At 34.5% G+C, this 7,721-nt stretch overlaps 1 long non-coding RNA gene across 1 annotated transcript; it reads right to left on the reverse strand.

Annotated features, from left to right (window-relative positions):
* Positions 1-305: 305 nt before the first annotated feature.
* Positions 306-4,235, reverse strand: LOC148185035 (uncharacterized). Its single transcript, XR_015774111.1, has 3 exons — positions 4,129-4,235; positions 3,935-4,000; positions 306-1,287 (listed from the first exon to the last, which is right to left on the reverse strand). It is a non-coding gene; the product is annotated as an uncharacterized LOC148185035 (long non-coding RNA).
* Positions 4,236-7,721: the final 3,486 nt, after the last annotated feature.

Consider the following 7,721-nt stretch of genomic DNA (forward strand, 5'->3'; position numbering starts at 1 on the left):
CTTGCTAACCAAACCACAGACTAGTAACAAAGATGTATTATAGTATTTGATACCATATATACTTTGGCAAATGCCAAAACCAGTAACTTAGGCAAAAAATTTCAATACTTAATTCAAGTTTTACAAACAGGAAAATTGTGCACAATATCCAGTTACATACATTCCATGTTAAAAAGGGAAACATTCCTAATAGACCTTTCAACATAATAAGATTCAGGCCTAAGCAGTAAAGAAAATGATTACCAGTTTTATTAGGCTTCAACTAGTTTCCATACCAGATCTAAAAAGTCACCTTGCACCTATAAAAGAGGATTATTTATGTATTTATCTGTACATGTGTCCTCATCAGCCACTGTATACAATCATTTCATGGCATTCAGATTCAGCACAAAAACATCAAGGCCTAAGTACAAATATTATTACTATAATGGGTTTTCATTTCTAGAGGTCATCAGGGGAAGGGATTAATTTTGCTTGCTTTATTGTACACACAGAACAGCACACAGGGTCACATTACAATGCCTTTATCTGGAAAATCACATTCAGCTGTAATGAGAAAGGCTCTTCTTAAAACAATTTTGCAATTTTGGGTGTATTAGCTGTATTTTATTTCATTTCTATATTGCTTTCCTTTATGCACATTTTTTTCAGATATCATTAATTGATTGTTAGTTATATTTGCAATAATAATTTCAGGTCTCTTTTCAGTTTGTTGAGAATCTTTTCCTTTTTAAGATTCCTTTAATCAGTACTGATATGAAAACATTTTGTATCTCCAGGTTGCTACAGAAATTTTTTGAAAATCGTATAGAGAACTTAAGATCTGTTTACCTTGACAAAATACTCCAGATAGATTGCATTTCCTTACAGCTTCTATATATCATACAGAAAACAGTCTTTGGCCAATATATTACAGACAAAACTTTATTTTCCCCTTGCTTCCTCAGAAAGCATCTTATTAAGAGGTATTATTTAAATGAGATAACAGCATTCTCATCCATGCTGCATGAAACTGGTATTTTGCTACACAAGGAACTTCATTTTTGCTCACATCAGATGATGTTGTGAAGCAGTTTTTGTAAAGGCAAGGTCAGAGGTAGCAGGAAAGCAAAACCAAAAGGTCATGTCATGTAATGTCCAGGAATAAACAGATGTAAACAGTATCCATTTAATGCATATGGAATTAGCAATCGCATTTTAGCCAGGAACAGATGATATTTTTCAGTTCATTTTCAACCAGTTTCAAAGCTCTGAAAGTCCAATAGAGCCAGGATGGGCTGCAGATTCCTAATAGGATGAGACAAGATAAGAAAAAGAGAAAATAAATTTTTAAGTAAAATATGGAAAAAAGTGAGATGAGAAACAAAATCAGAAACTGAATAGAACCCTTGAATAAAGACAGAAATACTGGAACCAAAATGAAGATAAGGGAAAATGTAATGCCTACAGCATTTCCAATATGTCTTACAGAGAGTATTCACTTGCACCAGCAAAACTTGCCCTTCTTTTACTATGGTTGTTAAAACCTAGATTTTGCTCAAATTAGAAAACTTATTTTCCCTTGGTTTCCTCAATGGGGATAAAAAAAGTAGACTTTAGACTACTGGGAAAATAGATTGAACAACCTGAAGAAGCTCCATGAATATTCCCGGTTTCAGGATTAAAATTGTTTTGATTTATTTTATCTTGGCCAAGGAGCTGAGAAGCAGCAGTGTCTGGAGATGTCATGATTTCAGAGGCCAAAACTGTCCATAAACCTTACAAAAGCACTGGAGAACTGCACAGAGCAACAGCATTATTGGCAAGATAAATCACATGCTTCCTTTCCCTAATGCACCCTCTTTCTGGCTTTGCAGATTAGCAAGGAGCTCATTCTCCCAGACACTATCATTTTGGAGCATTGAAGACAACTCTTGGCACTTGAAGAATACATGTGGAAGCATGCTGGCCACTGGAATCATGAGCACAACTGATGTGTCCTTTCCCATTTCCAAGGATGTCTCAGGTCCTTCACTGACTTGTATGCATTGAGACTATTTCTCACTCTGGCAAGGTTCCATTAAACATGCAACATTTTTTGAGCCATAGTATAGCCAAACAAATTTCTTATTGCTGTGTCAGATTCCACACTGTGTAAGAGGCACACAAACAAGTGCCTCAGGAGTGCCTTCAGTCATAACTATAATGATAGCTTTTTCAGAACTTGCAGCCTACATATTTGTCACTACCTTTTTTAGTAAGTACATATAAGTACAGTTTAGTCTGTCACAGAACAACATAGGTTTAAGACTGTAAAGGCCTTGTATGTTCCTGAGCAAAATACGCATAGGAAGGAAAAGATGATAAATAATTGCATTCTGCATTCATGTAAAACAATGTTAAAGGCCCAAATTCTGTTCAAATCCAGAAATTAAATCCTGCCATTAAAATAAATAGTATGAACCCATTGTAAAAAACCTCATGAATAGTCCCTTGCTCCTCCAAATAGAGATATTTAACATCAAGAGAAGAAATAAATACTGATACACTGGAAAAAATTAATAAAAATAACTTTATTGCAGAATATACAATTTTCTTTACCAGAGTTTTTATACACAATCACACACATATGCATAGAGACAGCTTCTAGAGGACCCTTACCCTTCCTATTGCTTAAAAAGTTATTTAAAAATCAAGACAAATTTCTGAATAAGTCAAAATCAAAAACATTTAAGATGCTAGTTGAATCAGAAAAAGAAGTACAATACAAAAAAGTGGAGTTAAGACCAAGAGTTTTTAGAGATTTTTAATATTTGGCTTCAAATATATTGTTTTTCCAAGCCAAAGGGATATGGACCCTGATCTTCTGGGTATTCAAAAGTACCACTTCAAATTTGGAAGGTGTGATCTCATTTGACCCTGGATCTTAGAGTACAAGAGCACATTGGCACTGGTCCTCAGCCTCACACTGAGATCCCAAATACCATCATGTTAAGTCACAGAAGATGACTCCAGTGGGCTGAAGGCTACTGGTTCCCCTGCTGTTGATTCTTTTAAGTCAGGGCCTTACTCCTCTCTAGTTATTGTTCTTGGGTGAGTTAGTGGAATTTGTGTGCTTTCTTAACTAGGAGTTCTACACTAATTTGGACTGGAAGGGACATTCTGATGAAGAATTTCTTATCTAAATGTGCCTCTGACCCATTTTATTCATTATTATTATGATGGCCTTACGCAAAGTCAATATAGCGTGAGGCTGTGAGAACACAGGAAAACCCAGCAAAAGAGATACAAAGGCCAATTGACACAGTCCCACACTTTTATGACTTAACTCTTTTACCCTCCAGAACAAGGTGGCTGCACTCAAAGTGTCTGTTCAAGATTTTCACTCACTTATGTTGACACCTGATCTACCAGGAATATGTTACCTAAAAACTAGCTGGCACAGGCCCAAGTCAGGCTGAGGATCACACAAGTACTTGAACAGTAGAAAGAGCAATATTCCAGAGCTAGGGCATGTTCCTAGTCTCTGTTTAATTTTAGGGTATACATTTAGACTGTAAGTCTTTCCATTAATGAAAGTGAGCTTTGAACTAGGTCCTTAGAGGGCCAGTGACATTTGAAGGATTGGAGAGGGATACAATCAATTTAAATATGCATTTGCAAATTTACAAAATATTATAAACATGCAAGTTAGTGCATCTATCTTCATCAAAATCTAAAGCTGTAAATACCAGATGTCATTTATAGATTAAATGATTTTCCTAAATCTAATTTTATATTAATACAAACCATTTGTCAATTCAACATGAAGGCTTCTATTTTAAACATTCAAAAGTCATGGCATGCAAATGTTAGGGTTATCCCAGTGATTCATTGCACAAAATGTAAATTAAGGTATAAACTGAACAGAAAAATTAGTTTGCCTGAGAGCTATTGAAATATATCTGTAACTGACCTGCTCACAGCATTTTCACTTCTGGTAAAAATCCTCTCAAAACTCCAGTTTCAATAACCTGATCTCCTGCAGAAGCAAAAAGCACCTAACTCAGAATAAACAGAAATTCAGCATGTGCAAGAGGTCTTTGACATGTGAATTCATAAGGAAAAAAAATCTGTTTTTTAAAAGGGAGATTTTCTTTTCGTGCTTACCTTCAGTAGCGATAGTTTCCAAATCTTGCAATGGTTAAACAGTCTGTACCTTTATCTTCATTATCACTCAAAGACCAATCTTTTCAAAAGATCTTCAAAGTAACTGGCAAAGATAACAAGTGTGTCAACAAGTATTTAAAGAATTTGAAGGAAACCATATCATCTATAGATAAAAAGAAAGTTTTAAAAAGTAGCGAACATATGGCTGATTTATTTTTCATCATGCTATGGGAGGGTAAGGAATCACAGAATGTAATATTATCAAAACAAATTTGAACATTTGTATTTGGTGCTACTGGTTTCAAATTAGAAACTTTATAATGTCATTAAGTCTTTGATAGAATCTGAAAATCTAAAAATATAATTGTTTAAGAGCAGAGTTTTGACAACCTGTATTTCTCAGAATCCCTAATTTTGAGCTCTAAAGGAATTTGCAATACAGCTGGCAATTAAAAAGGAGTAACTCAGTTTTCAAAGTGACCCTTGTCATGTTCAGTCTGCATATTTGTAGCTTGACTAAGGCATCTAAACTGTCAGGCAAAAAATAATGAAGGACACCTCTGTCTCTGCCCCTGAGGCCAACGTGGATATTCAGCCCCATGGAGCTGAATCTTAAATTCAGGAACTTTGTTGACCACCAGGATTTTCCTTCTTCACTAGTCAGTATCATCAATGCAAGAACTCACTTTTCTCATAGTCCTGACTCCAAAACCAGTCTATATATTTTTCCCACTTTTAATACAAAGCACCTTTTTATGTAGATATGAATGCAGTCTAGTTGTATGCAAATAGCAATGACAGCATCATTCTCCCAAGATAGGATTCATCTCTTCTAGCAAACAGTGGCAGAAGATTTCTTCTATTATGGAAGCTCCTTGTTTTGAATAAGGTGTTCTAGTGAGCAGAATTCATATTTTCTCAATTTTGCTCAATTATGTCAGAAGAAGAAGACAATATAGTTAAAGCGAAGACAGGATGGGAGGCAGAGCAAACAGTAATTCTGATAAACATCCATGAGAGAGACCCTATGAGATAAACCTTGACTTCAATACAGTTGGAGTTATGAAAGAAATTATGCATTTCTTAACTTTATGTGTACGTGGAAACATATTTTCATTTATAATTTTATTATTTGATGGCAGGTATCAAAGTGTCACTGAAATTTGGAGCTAAATCTCTTTTGTTTGTTCATACTGAGACTGAAGTTTGAGGAGATCATTGTGTCTACAGATAAATGGAATGAGCCCGATTTTTCAAAATGAATGCATTTTGCATCCTTTTTAGTATTAGCATATTCCAACATTTGGAGTACTTACAGAGGGCTTAGATGTCAGTAATGCATGCATCCAAGACTTAGGAAATTCTGTTTACTTTTTAAAATATTAAGCAAAGCATAACCAGATTTTTGTGGCATATATATTTATCCAGTGGGATCTCCCCATCGGTCAAAAATTGCAAAAATCCCTCAAACCAAAACCTGAAACATAAAACCAAGAGACAGGGAATGCATCTAAATATTTCTGCCTTGAAGAAGGAATGTGTTGTATCACATACCCTCATCTATTCACTACATATAAAAACTCTTTGATTTTTAAAATATCCATATGAAATTATAAAGCATTAAAAAATCTATATACAACAGAAGATGCCAATATGAAATGAAGGTCTCAACCAGCACTTGCTTTAAAGAAATATGTAAATACCTTTATATTTTCATTCACAAAAGTATCGACACAGGAGATAATAAAATCTCATTAATGTACAATGCTTTGTATTGCATCTCAAATGACTTTCACAGCAAGAAACTTGCCCTACTCCTATCCAAGAATATGTGGTAATATTAAGCACAAGGAAGTATAAAATCAAATCATTTCTACCACATCATTACATAATTTATTCTCAGTTATACCTTGAGAAAGATTTTAGATATTCAATTAAGATGCAGGTGAATTTTTCCAAAGATTATTTCAGTTCTTATCACCTTTGGATGCCTGTTCAAAATGCTTACTGCTAAGGCATTAAATGTATCCTCCCATATTGTCACATTGACTGTAGGGTAAATGAGTCTATGATGATTTCTCCCTCCAAGGCTCAGAATATTAAATTAAAATCTAAAAGAAACAACAACATTGTGTTCATATAACCAGGGGCCTCTCCAAACATAAAATAAATTTGCATAGTTCCTGACTCACTGAGGAGGAAGTAAGTTGACTTATTCACATAAAAGCTGCAGTGATGTGTTCTTATACTCTGTCAAGCTACAAATCTGAAAATTTGCCTAAAGCGAAATTGGATTTTATCTATCCATAGCATTAATATAAAACAAATCTACATAGCTTTTTATCGATATCACAGTCTGTTCATCTTACTTCTAAATTTAAAGAACATTATTCTGACAGCACATTCCAGATCTTTAGTTTCTTGCTTCATCTATTGCTTAAGTACAATGTATTCTGTGGACTTCTTACCTTTTAGAGTGATACCTGCTTCCAATTAACAGCATTTCAACACAAAATTGCTCAAGAGTAACTAGACAGTGTTGATCCAATCCTTAAGTCATGACTTAAGTATGTATTTCAGTGTAGGGCTTTCTCTTTTTTTTTTTTTTTTTTTTTCTACTGAGCAAGGACTGTAAAGTGTTTGGGGTTTGTTTGGAAATATTAATAGCTAGCAGTTCTCTTGTTCATTAGACAATGCTTTCCTTTTAAAGTTTACTCCATAAATTATATGAATCCTTCTCTACCATGGCCAATGAATTAGAACCATATTGTAACATTGCATCATCTATATAGCTGTAAAATAGATTTAATGCAATCAAGAATAAATCATTGACAAATAAATTCAATAAACATGGTCTGAAGACTGAGTCTTGGCGGACATCACAGTCCATTTCAGCCAAGCCAGATTCCTTGCCCTGTACAACAAATCTGTGTGCTCTTCTTGTTAAACAGTCATGAATCTGAGCTAAGTGACTTATCCTCAAGAGCATCATAGTATTATCTCCTCTAATCAGCATTCTAGAGTCAATCAAATCAAATGCTTCTGCGAAAATTACAAAATACAGTGCCAATTCTTTGATTCTATCCAATGCCTGGTCACTGGAAGTATTATTATTAAAGTGCCAGATGCCAAAAACTACTCCTGGCACACACATGAAAAAATGATCTAAAGATCTAAAGACTTGGGTTGAAATTCTGCCAATTAGAGGGACAGGGAAAGAAAAAAACTGGGATATTTTTATTCTTATCTACTGAGAACCAAATAAAATTAAATGAAATTACTGAAAATCACATCAGCCTCTGGGAGTTGATCACAACATGAAGTATCACCCAGTGTAAGGTGAATTTCTTTGCCTTTAGGTAAAATGAGTTTACTCTTTCTTTTTCAGGAAGTATTTCATCATTCCTGATTGGCTGTCCTAATCAACAAAGAATATAAGTTCTCCTAAGACCTACCAGGTTCTTTCTTGCCATTATTCTACTACTGAAAGGGTGAAGACATTGCCTTTATTCTCTGTGGCTGAAATCGCAATCAGATGTTTCTAGTTGGCCAAATAGTAAAAAGGATGGTGCTTTTCTTTTCCTTGTTCTGCA

This window comes from Pseudopodoces humilis, chromosome 1 (assembly GCF_049639895.1).
Source record: "Pseudopodoces humilis isolate 2021_Gansu_Grassland_sample_001 chromosome 1, ASM4963989v1, whole genome shotgun sequence".
Classification (NCBI taxonomy): domain Eukaryota; kingdom Metazoa; phylum Chordata; class Aves; order Passeriformes; family Paridae; genus Pseudopodoces; species Pseudopodoces humilis.